This window comes from Lygodium microphyllum, chromosome 27 (assembly GCF_053477565.2).
Source record: "Lygodium microphyllum isolate KBCC chromosome 27, Lygodium_microphyllum_v1.1.10, whole genome shotgun sequence".
NCBI lineage: Eukaryota > Viridiplantae > Streptophyta > Polypodiopsida > Schizaeales > Lygodiaceae > Lygodium > Lygodium microphyllum.
The window spans coordinates 11,239,398-11,262,721 of NC_141161.1; the positions used below are offsets into that span (position 1 = coordinate 11,239,398).

Here is a 23,324-nt window from a genome sequence, read left to right on the forward strand (position 1 = left end):
TGTGGTATTTGGTCTTAAAGACCCATTTAACACCAATCACCTTCCCATGAACATGCCTAGGCACAAGGTCCCAAGTGCCATTCCACTCAATAACTGTAATGAAGCTAAACTAGCTTAGCCTAAATTGGCCTAGATCCATGACCAACCATGGATGATCAACAAGAAACCAACAATACAAATTGAAAGGAAAGAAACTAATCTGCATTAATCATGGCTGGTAACCATAGCTAAACTAGGAAAGAAGTACAAGAAAGTTACCAAAACATTAATTCTCTAAATGATCCAAAGATGATGCTACATTTGGCTAGCCTCACATTTTATAGCTAGCCCTAGCCAAACCTAGCTAACCCTAATCCTCTAATTATAGGGTATATTTACATATGTCAGCCCATTTTATGGTTGTAATGGTATCCTTGATACATGGAAAATTTTCCTACATTACAAACCATCCCCTCCTAGAAAAGCTTTGTCCTCAAAGCTGAAATTATAATGAATACAAGGATGGATACATGTAATAGGAGAGAATATAGAATACAAAACTCATGACAAACTCCAAAAGTGGATCTTCAACAAATGGTCTTCATAGGATAGGAGATCTGCCATGAAACAGTAAATTTGGGCTGAATAGGGTAGATGTAGAAAAATGATCATAACTTTCAATAGGAGTATCCAAACGGGGCGTATGAACACTAGAAACAAAGTTCATAACATAAGCTATCAGCCCATAACAAAACTTGCCATGTTTAATGAAGTTATACTGATTAATTTTCTCACAGAAAATTAATATAGCAAATTGTCCCCTGTCTCCAACCACATGAAATTCTCCCAAAATCAACTCGGATCATACGATTTCCAAAGTAATAGTCATCTATAGCAAGCCCAATGAACCTGATCCTCACCCGGATCAAAGGGTATCCCATCATAATAGCCATCTAGGGTAGGAAAACCAGCATCAAAACTGTCAGCACAATATTGACCACCACCTGGGTCAAAAGGATAAGAAGAGTCCTGCCCATAATCTGCATAATTAGCCCCATATACCTCAGAGTCATCAATATCACCATCATTCTCATCAAACATGTGTGTACCGTGATAGTAGAGATCATCATCATCAATAGACTGATAAGCATGATGATGCACATGAGGCACCACAAGATCTACAAGACTGTCACTATCATATGCTTCTTGAAAGACAAAAGGATCTTGAGTGTCTTCAATGTCATCTTCTTTTCCTTGATCCCCTTCTTGATCATAATCTTGTTCCTCATTTACTGCATTGTCCTCTTCTTCATCTTCTTCTTCATTTTGTAAGCTATCATGTACTTCATATTCTTCATTTTCTTCAATGCTGCCCACTCCTTCAGCTTTCAACTCATCTCCATATGCATGATCAACATCAATTAGTATGGAACACATCCCTGCATTAAATGATGTATGGTTCTGTCCATTCTCTACTACATATGGCTGAGAGAGAGTAGCCTGATTCCCATTAAGATGCTATCCATTGGAGCAATCATAACCAGTGCATGCATATGTATAATGATGATCATAGCTATAGGCATTTCTGTAAGCACTATCATAAGTACGCTGTCCAAAAGCATTTGAGTATGGTCTTGAAGAAGAAACATAGTCATTAAGTAACTATGGCTGCCCAAAAGAACCTTGCCGTTGTTCAAAACCATGAGAGTATTGTCCAACTTCATGGCAAGAAGAAGAATACGTATGTGATTTTTTAACATAGCCATCATAGATATGGCCACCATGATCATTCTCAAAAGAAGATGGTACATAAGAAAATCTGTCATAAGAGTGCTCGTTTTCCAAGTATGTTGGACTGCATATATATCCCCCTTGATCATAATCATTAATTTGCTGACCAACATCATGTGAATACTTCCTTTCTTCAATGCATGAAGCATAATCACCATATGGATAAGATCCACCATAATGACTTTGCCGCTGCTCTAAAACATCGTGCCTCTACTCATAGACATTGCTTTGATAATAAGGGATGATACAAACACAACTCTCATGATAGTGATTATCATGAATAAGAACATCTTGCGGTTATCAAGAACCATTCGAGAAGGGCTCATTTTGGCACGCATTATCATGACCATAGTATCCCCCAGAATTGCTAAAATATTTCCCACTAGTGAAGGAAGAAATAGGAGATCCAAAACTGTCATGACAATGAGCTGGAGCATCATAGGAAGCATAACCATAAGCATTATATCCAAAAGCATGAGTATGCTGACTCATAGATGCTAGTCCAACACCTTTATCAACAAGAGACACAAGGTTTTCAACCTCTAACTTCATTTCCCTGACATCCTTCACTAAACTGTCCCATGTAGATAAGCTGTCCCGGGTACCTAGTTGCATAGTTTGGGCCATATCTTGAGAAATACTGATCCAAATGAGGTGCTTGATGGCTCTGCTCGAAGCCCACGATGTCTAGTATCAATTAAAATTCTTGGTTCACATTAAAATATTTCAATACCCCATTCTGGAAATGATTTACTATGTCTGTCCCAAGTAACTAGTTGCATTGTTTTGGCCATAACTTGAGAAATACTGATCGGAACGAGGTGTTTGATGGCTTCACTCGAAGCACACAATGTCTACCTTCAATTAAGAGTCCTGTTTTGCATTATTTTGTACCTACACCCCATTCTGGAAATGATTCTCTAGGTCTGTCTATAGTAGACAGCACCCTGTTTTGCCCTGTTTGAGTGTTTTTGGTACTTCTCATCCAAATTTGAGCCAATACCCAATACCAAACCACTGAAGAGAATAGGGAACAGTTGTAGGTTACTATGGTAAGTGAAAATAGCCTCTGCAAATCCAAAACTAAAGCAAATCTTGCTTGTAGGTGACCATAAGAATGCCAATGAACATATATGTCCTGTCAATACCACTGCATACTCCAAAGTACAAAATCCTTCTAAGTGTAGGGCTGAAATAGATTGCATTATACATTCGTTGCATTTTCACCCCTACATTACATATGCCCATTGGAGAGTACAACTTGCTACCGAATCCAATATCCCCATCCTTCTTGCCACAATGCCATACACTGGAAGCATTCAAATTTCATAGACTTTTCTGTCTCCACTGTTTCTTCTAGCTTGCTAACGAAACTGTTGCTGAGCCTGCATAATCAACACAAAATGCACTGAGTGGAGCTGATGATCATGTGAGTTGTTGCTGAACCCTACTGACAAAACTCTTGCTGAGCTTCTTAGAGGGTGCATGTGTATTATTCACCAGTTCTAGAACCTAGGATAGTGCTTTGCAAATCACATTGTTTGACACTTGTGCTATATGGATGCATGAACTTTCTTCCTGTTCATTGATTGGAATACATTTTCTTTAGATATACTGATGAGAAATGTGACTAACATTGATCTTTTCAACTCTCTTGATCTTTTCATATATTTCCAAAGTCTCTTGTCATACAACAATGCTTAGCTCTCACAGAATCTTTCTAAGCTAATTCTAGTGTCCATCCAAAAGACTGCAGCTCGATTCCCTATCAAGTACTAGGATGACCCCCCCGAGGTTCTCTCCATTTGGCCCATTAAACTAGACAAAAGTCCTTAGATCTGTTCCATTTGATTCCAGAAGCTGCAACTACCTTATTAAGCCTTTGGAGCTTAAAATAAAGCTAACGATGGAGATTATGGAGCCCTTGAAACCTCAAGCAACAATTTCAAGGATAATGGAGCTATCCTCAGTCTATTTTACTGCCTATTAATAGTGTATACTGCATTAATCAATAGTCACATTTCCTTGTCTTCAACCTCCCTAATAATGGTAGAAAGCATGATCCATTTGTTGAGAAGAATAAGACTTTGATAAGCTTGACCGAATTGAGGATCTTTCATGAATTAAGCTAGCTTCCACTCAACTGAGCCTTTGCAAGGAAATTTGGGAAGATCGACCTAATCCAGTCTCTCTTCACCCACTATAGTTTGCTGGTCATTTCACTAACACAAATGAGGACGAGCTGCTTCAAGAAAAGGCTCATGCGATTGTTATCACAAATCCTGATGAAGTTGCCTGACTATACAGTCTGAGAGGCCATATTATTTTCGTATAATCCAGTAGTTCACTCGTATTCTATTGTGGCATGAGGTCACTCATTAGCTACAGCACTTCTGCATTTCAAGATCGCCTGGCAAAGGTCGACAAAACCACAGAGCATGTTACATCACCAAGAACCTAATGAACAGACAATATATGGCCAAATAGTTGCAACACGGTGTTCAAAGTGCTGGTTCAAGCGGTATCCCACAGCTAGACACACAACAATACTTCGATGTAATGTAACAAGTAATGTAGAATCCTCAGTTTATGACCATGGCTGAGAAACTTGAAGCCTATTCTAGAGAGATTAAACCAAGGAAACCTATAGCCATGATGAGATATTGGAATGATCAAGAAGTGTTGAGCAAATTGTATGATGCTATGGGCTTTGTAGTCGTAAGCACTCTCACAGTAGCAGCCTTCTAAACCCATTTTCTAGCATTATCCAGCCACTAATTAATTTTTAGATTTAAATCATTTAGAAAATTAATTTCAGCCCAAAATTAAATGTGCCCATCCATAATTAGCTTGCCTAGGCCATTTGCAACTTGGAGTACTCCCCAACCTTTATTGACCCTTAGATTTAAATCTTAGTGTTTGCCGTACATTCTGTGTTTCTCCCCGCGATCCCTACTATCTCCCTAATATGGTATGAGTGCATGCCATCCCATCATTTTTCTTGACAAGGACAAGGCAAGCAAAAGGAAGGGAAGAAGAGGTCCAAGAAATCAAAGTAATCTTCTGACTCTGATACAAATACAAAGGGGAGCCACAATGGGTATTCGAAGTATCCACACTATGGGAAGACCTCACACCTTCAAAAGAAGTGTTGGAAAAAATACCCTCACCTTTGCCCAACCATCTATCTTCAAGCTCCATTTTGAAAATCCTACATGTTTTCAACTTAGGCTTTCATCTTCTCTCAATCCATGGCCTTACTAGACTAGGTACTTAAGTTGTCTTCACCAAGCAAGCCATACTCACTACAGATTCTTCTTCAAGGGCCATTCTTATGACAAGTTGATAGGATTTGTAGTTGTATAGGCTCCACGCCCCTTCTTGTAAAGGGCCCTCTGAGGTAGTTTCCCGTTGCCCCCTTCATTCCCATTTGTGTACCATCCATCAACAGATTCTACCCCACCCCCACCATATCTTTTGGTTGTTTCCTCGTACCCCCATCCCTTTCAAAGGGGAACAATATCAAAGATGCAACTCTAGATTCCCTAGCCTTTGTGTAGTAGAGAGGGATACCCAAGATTGTGAGGAACTTCTTCAAGGATTACAATCCTCCACAAGCCTTTTCTTCATGTGACGGTCTCTTTCCTTCATCATCAAGATACCATCCCGTACCGCTTGCATGCCTATTCCATGGCCCTTTGTCCCTATTGTTCTTTTACTCCTTGGTTGACATTCATCATTGATGGACTTCATCGATAGTGGCACTCCTACCACCCTTGGATCTATTCCATCTTCTTTGGCCTCCCACCACATCTAGGATCTAAGAGGGGATATTAGCAATCATGTCTATCATGTCTCATCATCTCCTACCTATGAGCCCGAGCTTAAGTCAAACAAGGATATTTGAAGCTCTAGAATTCTGTTTGTCTATCATCTTTTGTGTCCCAAAAGCTTTATTGGAAGTTGCACCAATACTTTTCATTTCTATCGTGATGGCCACTTTGTCAATGGGCAAGCTCACCTAGGTGCCAATATTTTGGGCCTAGTCGATTGGTATACTAGTTGAGACTACAACTTGCCCATTTATAGGTAGCTTGCCCCCTCACTCCACTGATCCATCATCCACTCTTCATTCAGCCAGCCCTCCTCATTCTATCTCATCCCCCTCTAGCACCCACACAAATGCTTAGAGCTGCATGTTGGGGCTAACTATTGCAACCTTGTCATTCAAATTTTTGTTAATTTATTACTTATGACTCTTAAATTTCTTTCAAGCCTCCTCTATTCTCTCCAAGTTCACTTTCCTTTCCATTATGCACTCTCACAACAATTTTGATACCTACATCCTATGATCCTTTTCTACAAAATATGTTGGATTGTATTGCCATATGCCTCAAACAAATTGTGCCTTCTCTATTGCCCTAGCATTTCCTTACAAGTGACCCTTCTCACAACAAGATTGATAATCTTTTGAACTTTCTACTCAAGAATCCAAATAGACTTTGCAAGTAAAATATTTAGCATCTAAAAGACCCCAAACATAACAATTGAATTGTGATCCAAGTTAAAAAGATGGTTCTAAGTACAAGTTTGTCTAGATTGCGCCAAAATCCTAGCCTTGCACAAGCTGAAATAGGTCAAGCAATGTTCACATCTCAAGCCCAAGACACCACAAAGAGGAAAACAAGTTCAATAATCCACATACGAATGATGGATGATCACAATACTTTGAGACTCCCCCTTCAACACCCCTTTGAACCTATGATTTCTTGGTGTTCTATAATACCAAACAGCACTATGAAGAATTTGACGTTCTCCAATATCCCTTTGACATAATATTTTAACTCTGGAGTCTGTCCAATGGCTGCTTTGGCAAGCACTCCAATGAGCAGCCTACTAGACATAGATGCAAAAAGTGCAACCACTATAGTAGGTGCATTTTTTGCATCTAGAAAAGTGAGTAGTCTATTAGACAGCCTCATCTTTTCTAGATGCAAAAAATGCACCTACTAGACATAGATGCACTTGACTAACTAATGCACAGACAACTATCTTCGCGCAGCCTAGCTGTGGTCTTTTGCTGCCCGTAGTTAAGAGGTGGGCCTACTAATTACATATTTGGCAAGTGATGGTGAATACCTGAGTCTCTCATAACTTGTACTGCAACTGCCTTGATCAAATATTGTGGTGATGTTCCTAACCAAGGCCTTTACAATAGTAAACTCACATAACCTGCACATGACAACATCCACCAGATAAATATATACAACCAAGACATGTAAAGATGGCTTCAATTGTACCACACACTCAGGTCCAATCAAATAGCTCATTGAAGAAATGCTCCTCTTTGGCTAGATGATTGTACTCATGTGGAGCAAATTATTGCATCAAGAAGGTCTTGGACTTGAAGTGTTGGTATATTTAAGTTCCAAGGAACAATTAAAAGGCACACATTTTGTTTTTCCTTGAACTGCTATGTTTTCCAATGATGTAACTTGAAATCAATGTAAAGGACAGAAAAGCTCACGTTGATCGATTGCTTGTGTTATTGGTTAAGTTATACCATCAAATCTCACTGTCGTTCTAACTGAACAGAGAATAGAGAGAGAAACATGGGGGACTTCAGGTCAATCATCCTGAACAACACAAGAATTCAACAGTTAGCTCGCAGTTCAATCTCACACAAACAATCAAAAAAGCACACATACCAACCCAAACAATGGAGTAGTGAGGGATCACAACCACATGCAACATTGTAATCAGCCTTTGCAAAGCAGTCCCAGCCCTCCACAACAGGTGTAGCAGCAAAAACACAAGGTGCAGCCATCTATAACATTAGAAAACAGGTTGCATGATTCAGGAATGATGTCATGCAGCTGTAGAAGAAGCTCCACAGTAGAAAATGCAGGTTATGTCAACTCAGATTAGCAGCCAAACAGGTCACCCAACATGAAGCAGGTTCGGAAGCAGCAAATGCAAAGATTGCAGACATGTAATCAGTGTAAATACAGCAGCAACAACAGTCATTTTTTATACCATGTGAGAATGCACAAATGAACGGAAGTGATAAAAGACAAATCATGAAAATAGTGAAGAACAAGAACTCAAAAGAGAACGATGAATGGGCAATAGGATCCATAAATGAAAGAATCAGATGTACAGTACAGTGCTACAGAAATACCAACATGTGTGATGACTAGCAGTGCATTCAGTCTCCCTCTCTCTAGGTGGATGTAATCCAATACAACAATACTAAGTGAGTGGAGAGGGGCATATAAATAGGCCATAGCATTAGACAGAAGACAAGAAGTTGCCACCCTCATCTTGATGAAAAAGCTTATACATACCTTTTCAGAAATAGCCAACAGCTCTTCTGTTGTGTTCACATCTGCAGCCAATGACAAGTTTCTCTTCTTTCTCTCCATGAGCTCAAAACGTCTCTTTGCTGTTGCGTTCTGTGCAAGAAGAGCACATTGGCTGTAAGACATCCTGCTCTTAGGAGGATGGGGAACCTGCCCTTGTGCTAGACCTCACAAGGAAGTCTGATTCTTTGCCAAAAACTGTTGCACAGAGGCAGCCACATCTTCCTTTAGCTTTCCATGCTGCACGAGCACCTCCACCATCTAAGTCAGCTCGAGTGCAGCATGAAGCTTCAAGCCTTCTGGTGCAGGGTTGCACAGCCCCCCCTACTGTTGGTCCATCAGCACAACAGCATCGGTGAGACATTAGTGAGCGGAGCGACAATCTTGAGGATAGAGGCGCCGCTGGTGACGAGGTCCTCAAGGACTAGCAAGGACTGGCCAGGGTAGAAGACGCCCTCGATGGACTTGCATGTGCCGTAGTCCTTGACCTCCTTCTGGTGCAAGACCATGGGAACGGCTCGGGCGAGGGAGATGGCGGTGGTAATGGGGAGTAGGGTGTAGGGGACACCACAGATGACGTCGAAGCAGAGGGAGGAGACGGTGCACCAGATGGCCTGTGCGACCTCTGCGCGAGCAAGGCAGGGAAGGAGACGATGACATGGAGGTCGATGTATATGGGGGAGGTGATGCCGCTCTTGAGCTTGAAGCTCCTGAATTTGATTGCCTCGGCCTCATGAAGAGCTGGGACAAGCTTGTCGAGCTCGGAGATCGTCCAGGGCGGCTCGCTCGCTCTCTCAACGTTAGCTCAACAAATAATGTCAAACAATTAGATTTCGATACTTTGAGTATATCCTTGTAGCTTTAAGGTTACGTTATTTGTAACACACAGCATTATGCAACCACATTTTAACTAGCAAAATTATTTAAATTATGAAAGAATTTTTGTTAGTTCTATTCATGAATTGTCACAAGTAGCAAAATATCCCAGTCTCAGTGTTCATGATGAATACTTTTGGTAGCAAATACAAAAACCTTTAAATTATAACTTTGGAAGGATTCTTGAATCAAATTACATGTATTTTTTCATTTTTATAACTAAAAATTTTCAAGGGTTCAAGTTTTAAAACCTTCTTCTTTAAAATTTGAGGGTATTTTTGAAAATTTTGCAATTCACTTTACATTAAATCTTGGATTTTTGGTGAACACTCCTCAAGCTATAGTTTCTGGTCTACTTCTTCCTCCGTATGGAAGCCCTAGCATTTGTTTTGAGCAGGGATTCAAGAATTTTCACTGAGAAAAAATTCACAAAAACCATTAAGTGCCTTGTTTCTAAAGCAAGCCCAATGGATAAAGTTGACTTGTATTGTATTTGTCTCCTTTTCCTACTTGTCAATTTGGAATGTTCTAGAGAAAGCACGCTTGGGGGAAGATGATGACTGTGAAGAAGAAGATTATGAATTTGATCCAATATTTAGGTGATATACTCCATTACAAGATATAGGCAATATGCCGATGTCTAAAGTGATGAAAATCCAACTTAGTAGCTGCATTATCTTCCTTGGCATCAATAAGAGAAACAAGAAAATCATGCACAATGACATCTTCATTGCAAAAACCGTAATCATTGAGCCTAGATTCTACAAATGTGGCTTCTTAACATGAGTGGAAGACAATGATTGGATGATCTTCTTGCCTTCTATGCAAAGAGGGGGGTGCTATCCATACTAAGATGTGATTTACTACTATACCATTGTACCACTTCTATTTTGACCACTATCCATGATAGTTTACAAGGTTGAGTGAGTTGAGAAACCTCTTGATTGCCCTCCCCCAATACTTCTAATCTACCTTGATGTAGCCAATGCCTAATTTTAAGGACTCTTTTTTTCCAAGATCCACAACTCATAATTCATAAAGTGGGCCACTTTACTCAAGATAGTGAGCCACTTAACTTGAATAAAGTGTGTCTAATTTTTTGGAGCCATGCACTACCTTGCCACACACCATTTTACTAGCATATGCCCTAAAGGGCAATGCTAATAAAATTGCAAGGAGAGGGAACAACTATGAATGCTTTGCCTCACCCAACAAAAGCACCTATGTTGCCTATAATCCTCAAACTTGGAAGTTTTCTGGATTTTAATGTGAACACAAGGTAAATTCATATTGATGAAAAGCTATGATAGAATCCCCCCCCTCCCACATGCTAGTTGTAAATATTTGTCTCATGAGAATATATATGCCTTTAGTATTGATTCCCCTCCCCCATCTTCCCTCCATCCATCCCCTTACCACCCCACACACCCCTCTCCCCCCCCCCCCTTCCCCCCCCCTGTCTCCCTAAAAAAGTATGCTTCTGAAAATTTTTAATTAAAAAGACCCCTAATGTAAATTTTACATGAGGTGCATTTATAAACCCCTTCTGTTTTTGGAAAACTGTAAGTCAACATAATAAAAATACCCTTTCTTTTGAACTCACGTGGTATATTACATGTTCTATAAGGTGACCCCCCCGAGGACGACTGCTACTACATCCCAGGATAGTATATCTCCCTACATCTCTTACATATACACATCGCACCACTTTATCACAGCCGACAGTTGTTCCCCTATCACAGCCAACATTTGTTCCCCCTTTGTAGCCATTATCTGGAGTACCAGAGCTACATACGCACATACACATACACGACACTTATCACACTCACAGCACCGTATTTTCAGTCTCTAGTTTTTAGCTTTTCATTCACCACTTTTCTTTTGGATAGGTGGACCTCATCAGTTGTATCACAGTTTGTCTCATAGGCCAGTTTTGGTCTTTAGAAGACGTTAATATAACTTTCTTTCTTTCTTTCTTTCTCTCCCTCTCTCTCTCTCTCTCTCTATTTTCATGGCAGTAAAAGGGAGTATTGAGGTCACTGGATCATATGTATATTTGGGAGTCACCTTTACAGCAGCTTCAGGGACTTTCTCGATGACACAGGCAGCTCGTGACCGCCTCACTAGAGGATACTCGGCATTGGCTCTTATGGAGCGACAGTGTCATCAGGCACATTTCCAAGAGCCCCGCACCAAGGGGTGGCTCTTTGATACTCTAGTCACTCCAGCACTGATGTATGGAGCAGCTATATGGGGGCCAGGCCTTGCCGATTATGTATGGACATTGATGGAGAGACCTCAGGTAATCATGATATCTAGATTGATTCGCAGCAAGGCCTCAGTCCCACATGACATTGTGCGAGCAGAGCTTGCCACACCGCCCATGCTAGTCGAGGCATTATTTCAGACAGTCTGCTTCCTACACAGATTTCAGGATATGGACAGAGATCGCATTGCATACAGAGCATATATGGCATCTCAGGAGATGGCTTGAGCGGGGGATACCACATCATGGTATGCACAGACTAGAGCTTGGTTTGACAGACATGGGCTGGACATTGATAGACTCCCACCTCTTCTATATGATACTCAGGCTCCCACTTACACCCTCTCTCTCTCTGAGAGGAACAGAGTCATCAGACAGGAGATATGGCATATTTATATACAGAGGACATGGGTCAGCCCTGCACAGCCACTGCCATCGAAGATGGCACATTATTATACACAGTTCTTGAGCATATCAGAGCAGGGATTCATAGAGATTCCGAGATATATGCAGATCTATATGCCACATCGATTGAGAGTTCTTATTGGACAGCTCAGGGTATCATCACATCAGCTTATGATTGAGAGTGGCAGAGCCAGTGGCATCCCACGGGAGGAGAGGATATGCCCCCTTTGCAGATCAGAGGTGGAGAGTGAGGAGCATTTTGTTCTCAGATGCCCGGCATACTCAGAGTTGAGATCTAGATACACATTGAGCAGCTCACTTCAGGGATGTATGACTGATATGGATCGGAGATCATTTGGCCGTTTTCTGGGAGAGGCATGGCACATCAGAGAGCAGAGCACACAGCGGGTCCCAGTCAGAGAGGGGCCCACCCAGATGACTATTACACAGTTTTTTCAGACAGACGGAGTGAGAGCTACTATACCAGCCTCCAGCCAGACCTCCGGGCTCACACTACAGCAGGCTGAGGACCAGCGTACCCGATGCCGCACGAGGATCCGGGGGTTTCGAACCCCACAGCCACACCGACAGGAGATCCGGAGGATTCTTGATCTACATCGACAGCAGACTAAGATCTGACGACACTCGACACATTGGATCTCAGATCTCCAGTTTGCTCTTTCTCCACCGCCGATGTACCACATCCTGCATCCAGGAGGGATCACCTGCTATTAGCGACTTCGACGACTGCTACTACATCCCAAGATAGTATATCTCCCTGCATCTGTTACATATACACATCGCACCACTTTATCACAGCCGATAGTTGTTCCCCTATCACAGCCGACATTTGTTCCCCTTTTGTAGCCATTATCTAGAGTACCAGAGCTACATACGCACATACACATATACGACACTTATCACACTCACAGCACCATATTTTCAGTTTCCTGTTTTTAGCTTTTCATTCAGCACTTTTATTTTGGATAGCTGGACCTCATCAATTGTATTACAGTTTGTCTCATAGGTCAATTTTGGTCTTTAGAAGACGTTAATATAACTTTCTTTCTTTCTTTCTTTCTCTCTCCCCCTCTCCTTCTTCTCCTCCTTCTCTTTCCCCCTCTGCTTCTCCTTCTTCCTCTCCTCTCTCTTTCTCTTCTTCTCCTTCTTCTTCTCCTCTCTCTCCTTCTTCCTTCTTCTCCTCCTTCTCTTTCCCTCTTCTCTCTCTTATTTTTCTCCTCTCCTTCTTCTTCTTCTTCTCCCTTTTCTCTCTCCTTCTCTTCTTCTCCTCCTTCTTAACAACGATCACAGGGGGGGCATCATCTATCGTCGCTGTGAAGGGGGGCCTGTGGACGCTGGAGGGGGGCCGCTGGATAGGATGACAGGCAAGGGGTGGCGCTTGCAGCAAACGGGGGGGGAATCTGTGCCAACGGAGGGAGGGGGTGGTCTTTATAAAGGGGGGACGCAGCTGTCCGCCGCCACTTGGGCTGCATGCCCCCCCTTCTCCCACTTCACTCCCTCTCTCTCTCTCTCCCCGACATACTGTCGGAGGGGAGGAAACAATTTTTTTAAAAAAATAAAAAGGGGGGAAGGGGCGTTACACCTACATTGCACTAACATCATCCTGAGTGTTAGCCATCACATGAAATCGACCTTTAGAGGATCATATCTTGCTAACCAAATTCTTAGTATAGAAGAGCTTCACATTGCTAGTCGCATCAAGACCAGAGACTTTCTCATAGACATCCACACTTACATCACACACGTGGGTTACAAACAAGTGACATGGATCGTTCCAGAGCCATGGAGTACCGTCCCCATTTCTATTGATGGTTGCTACATCAAGATCCTACAATCCTCAATTAGTTCTCCTTTTCCTTGTACATACCTTCAACCACAATCTGTGCATGCATTTTGTTATTTTGTTTCCTTTTTCTTCATCATTGGCACATACTCTTGAGTCACAAAGTCACTTAGCACTACCCCCTACATGCTAGGAAGAATTTCAATTTTTAGGGAAGGAGAAGGGGGTTAAGTAAATAATTAGAAATAAAAGTCATTTCTCTCATATTTTGAGCAACACATAATTTCTAAGAAAATGAAATTTTTCAATTTACGTATGGTCAACTTTCTATCTCAGCCTCTCATTACATGCCTTCTTCTTTTTTAGATACATCAAGAAATGGCAATAGTCAACAAAAGGTTGGTTCGTAAAAGGCACAAGAAGCCAAGGTCCCTCTTACATATGCAGAATGGGAAAAATATAACATGAATGTAGACATTTTGAGGAATGTATACTTGAGGTATACACAAATCCAAAACCTTAGATGGGTCATAGATGAGGTGCAAAAAACCCAAGAACTAGTGGAGATGTGTTCCTTAGCTAAGCATGTAGAGAAGTTTGGGGGAAGAGTTAACCATTCTAAATGTATTGAGCCTAACAAACTACTATGATGTGGAAAAAAGGAGAGGGATTGTGATGGTAAAAACAAAATAGGGACTCTAACAAGTGGAAATTCCTCTCTTAGTAGAACGAGTGCACTAAACTCTAGGTTTACCAAAGTTCCATTTGCGACTAAAGAAGAAAATAGATACAGTGGCAAAGTTCAACTTCACAAATCAAGAAATGGATAATGATGGTATCAAGCTGGAAGCAATCCTTCACCCAAACTTGCAATTATAGGTCAAGTTAATACACATGTTATTCTCTAGCACTCATCACAATACCCCAATGAATAGGATCCCTTGACCATTTTTAAAGACTTGGTTATGGGGCACTTGAAGGATGTAGATCTAAATGTATATACAAGAAGCATAATACATGCAATAGCCAAGTTACTTAGTGAGCCTACATAGTTTGAGGAAGTCATATGGGAAGTAGGAAACCTGCAAGGGGAAAAGCTATAGGAAGAGTTGACATTGTTGCATTTGGAGGTGTGCTAATTTCCATTGTTGAAGAAGCTTTAAATGACCCAAGTACAGCTATAGAATTAATAACATGCACCTAGGAGGACACAACAACATCCTCAACATAGGAAGTGATCTCAAAGGGAAGAACGGCAAGCAAGAAAGGATCCAATATATAGGAGAATCAAAGGCAAACACATGATGAGGAGGGTTCATAGATGACCCAAACTAGGAAAAGAATACATATGTTGAGGAACAAGAAGACTGAAAAAGAGAGAAGGAAAATAGCAAAAGAGGCACATTAGGTGGAGTTAGAGACTATCCAAAAATAGGAGGAAAAAGCTGAAAATAGAGAAGAGGCACAAGAGGATGCCCAAGAGAAAAGCAAGGAAAAAGGGACTACAAAAGGGGGAAAGAAGGAAGATGCTATAAAGAAAAAGGGTGAGGAAAAAGGAACACCATCAGAGCAAAAGGATGCCCTCAAAATGGTTGTGAAGGAATCTCACAAGGCAGAGCAAGAACACTAGGCCAAAGAAAGGCAAGAGGCTAAAGGCTACCGTCAAGCCTTAAGGAACTCTGTAGAATAGATAGGAGGGGAAAGAAGAGCAAAAATTGAGGTTCCACCTAGCCCACCCCAAATTAGAATTGAGGAGACCATGCAAATGAAGGAAAGGGTGCTCCAATTGGAGGGGCAATAGGAGAAAGCCATTAAAAACCAATAGAACCTTGAGCAAAGGGGTAAAAGAGCTAACTAAGGAGAAAGAGGAACTCTAGAAAACATGAGGGAGCAATCTGCTACTTAAGATGCCTTGACCAAGTGGCAAGATAGGGGATTGGAGCAAGCCAAAAGAAAAATTGAACTAGAAGAAAGGAATGAAGAACCCATCTAAGAGCTAGCTCGCAAGCTTGTAAAGGCAAGACATGACAAGAAAGTGGCCTTGGAAAGGGTTAAGGTGGTAGAGAAAATAATGAAGATTCAGTAGATGAGCTTCAAAGAAACTCTAATTGAAGCCATGAAACCTATAGAGGAAGACACAATGGAAGGCCTTAAGAGGAAATTGCATATGGACAAAGAGGCACTATGGAGCACGTTAGGACCTCTATCCTCAACTACCAAAGTATAGCCTACAAGAAATGAGGTGGTACACTAGCTCAAGGAAGAGGGGCACTCTAATAAAAGACTAATTAGATTGGGCTTCATGGAAGTAAAACACCCACCACCGTCACCTTCACCACAAGAAATGGATAAGCATGGCATGCCTTAGACATTGAAGACACCACTCCCCCTGAACAACGTGCCATGGAATCACTCCACTTCATTAGAGACACTAAGGGATCCAAAGCAAAGGACAGTGCTAAGAATAAATGAGCTTAGAGAATGTGCAAAGAAACACCCTAAGAGGTGTCGACATACACCCACTTCTAGAGGATGAGAGAGGTAGTCATGTTGGGATAAGGAGATTGCTACCTTGAGGAGGTTTGAGTTGGAGGACACATCCATACAATTTGATTTTATTATGATGACTGGAAAGCTCAAGGTAACACTTCCTATCAATGTAATGGAACACATAATACAAAAAAGGGAAGCCTTGGGAAAGCACTGGAATTGTGGCACTCTAAAGTGGAGGACTTTTGGAGTGACAAGGTTGGAGGAGTGCGAATAAGATTTTAGGGATTTGAAGCACAATTGGCTTGGCAAAGATCCACATCTTAGAGGCCAGCAACATGGCATGGGTGGTCTTTTGCAGTGCTATATTGGCATATGCTCCAAAATTTTCTATATTCAAACTTCATCATCACATGGAATCACCTCAAGCTACTGATAGTCATGCTAAATCCAAAAAATAGTAGCATAGGAGGAGGGGCCACCCCTTATTCTTTGATGTCAACATAAGTATTGACAAGTATGGTACAACCAGGCTCATTCTACATGTCACCATGCTACCAGCATACTATCTAGGCCTATTAGAAGACATGAATGCCACATGCTGCATAGGTTGTGGTCACCCCTTCCTATCTATGACTCCCTTAAAAATTCACATGGTAGTGAATACCTACCTCATGAGTAAACCTTGTCTTAAACACTCCCTAAAACATCTACCTCCTCCATCTCAAGAAACGAGAAAAGAAAAGGAAGAGTTGAAAATTAAAATAAGAAGAAGAAGAAGAGAAGAATGTGTGTGTGTGTGTGTGTGTGTGTGTGTGTGTGTGTGTGTGTGTGTGTGTGTGTGTGTGTGTGTGTGTGTGTGTGTGTGTGTGTGTGTGTGTGTGTGTGTGTGTGTGTGTGTGCGTGCACGCACGCGCATACACGCCCCTGCACTTGCACAACACCTAGGGGTCCTCAAGCTTGAGAGTGCCTATTGACCTTTGTTGACTGACTCCATCATTAACCCCTAGCCCATTTCTTTTGCACAACATGTTTAGGTCCTTAATCTATGAGCAACTTGTATGCATCAAACTTTGAAATAAGATTTCTTTTCAACAAATACCTTCCAATCATAGAAGTTGAAGTATGCCTCTTAGATTTTTATTCTAAAGAGTAGGGTGACACATACCTAGAAAGGTCATCAACTACAAGCATTAGGTAATTGGCCTTCCAAATGGCGGCTATGCACATAGGACCACACAAGTCAGTGTGAACCAACTCAAGTAGTGTGGATGCCCTCTTAGAGGCAGCCTTGGGATGAGCTATGAATGTTGTTTTCCTTGAATAAAGCTAGGGCACAAGGTAGATATGGGAAAAATTTGGAAGTGCCACCACCATCTTCTTCCATAAGGAAACACATTCATTGAGCAAGTTCTTTTTAGCTAGGCCAAAAGTTTTACCAACAATGGAAACATTATCTTTATTTTAATGATGCAAAATGGAATCAAAGCTCAAATGGCCATAATAGGTATGCCAAAGTATCCCAAGCTATAATGATATTTGCATAGCAAGTGCCATGAGCTTAAAGAGCCCACCCTCTTGAGTATTGTTTAATGCACAATACTAATGGATGCAACCTCAATGGTAATTGCATCTTGAGTGGTGGATCTCTAGTTGTGTCAAACCATGAACAACCAAAAGTTTAAATCCCAAATCAAGAACATATAGAACTTTGATATAAGAGTCTTAATGATTTGATACAAGGGGAATGGTCCTCACTCCACGAATTGGTACCAAAAAGTTGTCATGGTGATGGTAACCCCCTTGGAATGGAGGTTCTAGAGCCAATCCCGATGTAGGTGGTGTGGGATGAAGCACAACTATCCAGAAGCCATGGGTTATTGGAGAAGGAAGGAGAAAGTGCAATGTCCTTGACCTCAAACATATGGACAAAGCTAGACTTAGTAGTCATAGCCAATGTAGCCTTCAAATCCTTAGCATCGAGCTTCAAGAAAGGGGGGATACTTTTGCCAACCTTTTGCAATAGGACAAGTTCCTTTCCCATAGTATGGGCACTTAGACCCTTCCTTATCACCCTTCATGTTATCCAACTTCTTCTTATTCTTAGCCTTCTTGTCCTTCTTGTTTCTCCCTCTTGAACCTATAGTAAAAGTTTGTGGAGCTGGACCTACTAGTTCAAATCTTCTTGTGTCACACATCTTGTTCTAAAACAAGTGGACCAAGCTCCTCACAAAGACTATGGAAGTCAGGAAGCTAGTGTAAAATACTAGCATACTTTGGAGATGGAAGATGAGCGATTAGAATCAATCACTATATCCTCAAATGTTATCATCCTACCAAGGGATGCAAGCTCATCCCTAAATCCTATATGTTATAGATGCGGTAGAAGGAGAGTCATCAATGAATAGCATTCAAAGCTTCTTCAAATGTTATCCTCAATGAATAGCATACTTTGGAGATGGAAGATGAGTGATTAGAATCAATGACCATATCCTCAAATGTTATCATCTTGCCACATCAAGAGATGTAAGCTCGTCCCTAAATCCTATATGTTATAGATGCAGTAGAAGGAGAATCATCAATGAATAGCATTCAAAGCTTCTTCTTAATGCTGATTCATTGGGTAAAGGTCTTTAGCTAGTAAAGAGAAGATAGCTTTTTCCAAACCTCCATAGATGTCTAGATCCCATGAACATGAACAAGCACGATCTCTTAATAAAGACTCAAGGATTGTGCTCAAGTGTTGAGTCAATCCCAAAGAGTCACTTGGTCAATAGTAGAGCTTATACAAGGATCATCCCCCATTGGATGTAGTATCAAGGTATGCACAAATTCCCAAATATCAATGGCACCAAACACACACTCTACCTTGCAAGACCAAAGGGAATAGCTAGTGCCCTCAAGTCAATCCTTTTCAGGTAGTGCAAGGGGAATAAAAAGGATGTGCACTAAGGGTGCTAGAATGGCCATGTGGAGTCCTTTAGTAGGATCTTTATTATGAATATATAGAGAAGTTGATGAACAAGGCCCCTCCATTCTTCTAAAACTTTTGGAGTTGCAATATTTAGATGGTTAATGCTTTGACGTTTTGTCTTGTTTGCAACTATCTTCGCAATCTTGATAATTGAGAGGGCCTTTTTTATATTCTAACTAATGGGAATGTTGGTCTTCAAAAGGTTTGGAAGGTTTCCTCATTGAAGCTATCAAACTTATTGGACCAAAAATCCATATTGCGTTCTTTGCAACATATCTACATAGAACATGTAGAATATGATCCCCTCTTCATAAAACCTCTTTAAGTTCTTCTTTTGGCGATGACACCATGTAAGACTATGCAATAGAAGAATAGAAATATAGAGAGAGAAGGATGAGAGAGACTTAAATAAATGCAAAGAATGGAAGAAGAAATTTTCATTGAACTAAATATAGCTGAATACAAAGTAAATTGATATGTTCTTATACATAACTCGAAGCATCAATGATGGTGTTAGATATGCTCAATACCCCACCCTCATAAGGTGCCACCAATGATCCATGGTACTCTTCACAAAGAAAGTACACCCACATCTTTCCACTGCAGTTGTCAATAATAAACATAAAATAAGAAGATCCCCCCAAGGCATGTGTAGGCATTTTAATGCACAAGTCAGCATGCACCAACTATAGTGGAGCCTTTGTTCTGTTCTTACTTTCTTGTGGAAATACCTTTCTTTGTTGCCTGCCATTATACAACTTTGCCTAGTTTCTTCATTTCCATTATTGTAAGTAGGTGAGCAACCATACCTTGCTTATGCATCTCCTTTGACACTGCAAATCCAATGTGCCCAAATGTTTCATGCCAAAGTTTACTTGTGTCCACACCAACATGAATGTAAGAGCACTTAGCTCAGAAAGATTGTTCCTTCTTTCTCCTTTTGCTAAAAACTTTGGTGGAATTGTCAAGAACTTTTGCATCTATCTGTGAACCTCACCTCATGGTTGAGATCAAGTATGGAAGCAACTCATAATAGATTTTCTATAATCTTTGGAACAAACAACACATTTGAAAGTCTTTTGAGTTTGCCATACAAAGGAAAATATGTACCCTCAACAGAGCATTTTACATCATTTCCAACTGGCATCATGATGGGTTTTTGTAGAGGCTACATAGAATTGTATAGAGCTTTCTTGTTGGTCATGTGACGAGACATACCACTATTCAATATCCATGAGTCAACGGTACATACTTCTTGCACCAAGCAACACATTTTCTCAATGGTCACCATAAATGACTTCGACTCTACTTTAGTTGTATTAGTTGTCTCCTTGCCTTTAGTTTTCAAGGTGCCATTCTTTTCATCTTCCTTCTTCATACGATAATCTACAATTGCATGTCCTTTCTTGTTGCAATAGAAGCACGCTCTTTGAAACTTTTTCTTATCATCCTTCTTCTTTTTATACCATTGGTAGAGAAACCACCTTTGTGTTTTGCATTTGTAGAGAATGCAATATCTCCACTAATGCTACCTTCTCAAGCTTTAAGCTACAACTCCTCCTCCATTAATAGTACACAAAATTCCTCAAAAATCAAAGCTTAGGATCTCACTTGAATATTTAGGATAGCTACCAATCTATCAAACTTTGGTAGACAAATCTGAAAACACCTTTGAGCTAGCTCCTTGCTAGTCTTTTGTATCCCAATGCTAGTCATCTAGTCACACAGATTCTTAATCCAAGTGATGAATACTTTAACTACCTCTCCTTCAGCAAACATCTCCAATGCTAGTTGATTCTCCAGGTTCCAAATCCTTGATTGGTTTCTTGTTTCATACCAACTCTTGAGTATGTTTTAAGCCTTTGATGCCTTGGTTTTATGCTACATCAAGGTTAAAACATGTCAGAATAGCTTGTAACAAAGGCGCACAATGCATCTGCATTCCTTTGTTTCCAAGCACATAGAAAATCTGTATTTGGAGGAATCATAACAATTTGATAGTTTTGGGATGGCTTGTGAATATGGGTTAGTCCCCAATGATTGAAAAGAATGGATATGGATGCACAACGGAAGAAACAATGGCACAAGATATGGAGGCTGAAGCAACCTTCTTCCTTTTCATCTTTATTCTTCTCTTTCTCTCATTGTCATCAATCTACACACAAAGTTTCTCCCAAAAGAGATAGATACCTTTTGACCTTTAAGTCACTTCACACATAACTTCTACTTTATTTATGCATGTATAGAATATAGACTTAGCCTATGTCTATTTCTCAACACTCCCCCTCAATCTCAGAATGAGCTTGCAAACATAATACCTCGAGTGCGCTTCTAAATTATTCTAACTTATCTTTACCCAATGCATTGGTAAAAATATCCGCATCTTGGTCATTGGTTTTGACATGTATCAACTCTGTCTCTCCATCCATAAGCTTCTCTTTGATGAGATGGTAGTGCACTTAAATATGCTTCATCCTTGCATGGTAGAATGTATTATTTGCCAACATAATGTTGCTAATGTTATCACAATACGTGATAACTCTACTATCTATCTCTATCCCCATATTACATAATAGTAATCTTAGTCATGTCTACTCATATGCTGCCAATGCAATACCTCTATACTCAACTTTTGTACTAGATAAAGCAAATTTGGATTGCTTCTTACTACTTCAACTCACTATGGCTAAACCAAATAAAAATGCATAACCACTGGTGGATCTCCTATCCATGCTACTTCCTACCTAGTCTACATCTATGTATCCAAACAATGCAGGCTCGATCCCTTTCTCATAGAACAAGCCAAAGCTAATTGCCTTATTCACATATCTCAAAACTCCTCACTGCATCAAAATGTGACTTGCATAGCTTCTGTATGAATTGGCTAATCATTCCCACTGAATAACTCAAGTCCTGCCTTATTATGGTTAGATAGATCAAGCTACCAACCATCTTTCTAAACATAGTAATATCCTCCATGTACTGCCCATTATCCACCATCTTTATGTTTTGATCCAATGGTGTATCCACTAGCTTACATGTTGTCATTCCATACTTCTCTAACATCTCCAATGAGTATTGCCTCTGCATTAACCAAACTCCATGTGGATTATCAATCACTTCAATGCCCAAAAAGTACCTTAATAAACCAAGGTCATTGACGTCAAAGTCCATGTACAACCCATGCTTTACTTTAGCAATCTCTCTTCTCAAGAGTATGTGTAATAATAAGATCATCAACATAGATGACCGCAACAATAATTTCATCCTCCCTATGTTTGACATAAAGTGAATAATCAACCATGCTTTGTTGAAATCCCATGCTACATAAGAACTTGTCAATCCTCTCACACCAAGCTCTACATGCTTGCTTCAATCCATTTAATGCCTTCCTCAACTTGCACACATAATGCAGATATTGTGGGTGCACATATCCTTCTTGCTAATCCATATATACTTTCTCTTCCAATGTACCATTCAAGAAAGCATTCTTGACATCCATTTGGTATAATTTTCAGCCATAGATATAAGCTAATGTATCACCGATCTCACTATAGTCATCTTAGCCACCATTGGACTAAATGTCTCCTTATAGTCCAAACCATATGCTTGTGCATAACCCTTTGCAACCAACCTTACTTTGTATCTCTCCAATGAGCCATCCAATTTTCACTTGACTTTATAAACCCGCTTGTAGCCAATTGCCTTCTTGCCGTAAGGCAACTCAACTAGATCCCATGTCTTGTTCTTTGTCAATGCATCCATTTCCTCATCCATAGCATTCTTCCAATATTTGCTTCCAACTGTCTCTTCAAAGTAAGAAGGATCTACATATTGAACATAAGATACTATATATGCATAATGCATCTTCATGAAGCCATTATATGTTAATATGTCCATTCGATGCCTCACTCTATTCAATCACCTCAATTCAGACAATGTCTCAACTATTCTTGCATGTGGTGAAACATACTTCCTTTCACTCTTTATCCTTGGAGTTCTAACATGTGGTATGCCAAACTCATCATCCAAAGACTCATCCTCAAATCTTTCATCAATAGGATTCTTTGCTTGTGCAATTTTCACCTTCTTTTGTGCACTCCTCAACCTGCCACTCCATGTACTATAATTGCCACTACTTTTTCCATGGTTTTGAGGTCCAGACATATCCTCAGTATGCTAATTTCTTTGACAATTATTTGTTGCAATTTGCTTTTCATAACCATCATTAGTACTACTCTCATAAGCATCAATCTCAACTACAATCTTCGGTTTATACCAAGACTCATACTCATTGAATCTTACATCCATGCTTATGTAGACCTCTTTAGTGAGACAAAATCATTGCATTTGTAATCCTTCTTCTCATCTAGATAC

At 40.4% G+C, this 23,324-nt stretch overlaps 1 pseudogene across 1 annotated transcript in view; it reads right to left on the reverse strand.

Annotated features, from left to right (window-relative positions):
- Positions 1-240: 240 nt before the first annotated feature.
- The window catches only part of LOC148012056 (uridine 5'-monophosphate synthase-like), a 37,128-nt pseudogene continuing 14,044 nt past the window's right edge, over positions 241-23,324 (reverse strand). The window contains exons 3-7 of the transcript XR_015689010.1: positions 8,118-8,936; positions 7,513-7,597; positions 7,298-7,406; positions 6,910-7,002; positions 241-3,155 (exon numbers count right to left, since the gene is read on the reverse strand). The product of XR_015689010.1 is annotated as a uridine 5'-monophosphate synthase-like (transcript). The remainder of the gene's footprint in view (positions 3,156-6,909; positions 7,003-7,297; positions 7,407-7,512; positions 7,598-8,117; positions 8,937-23,324) is intronic.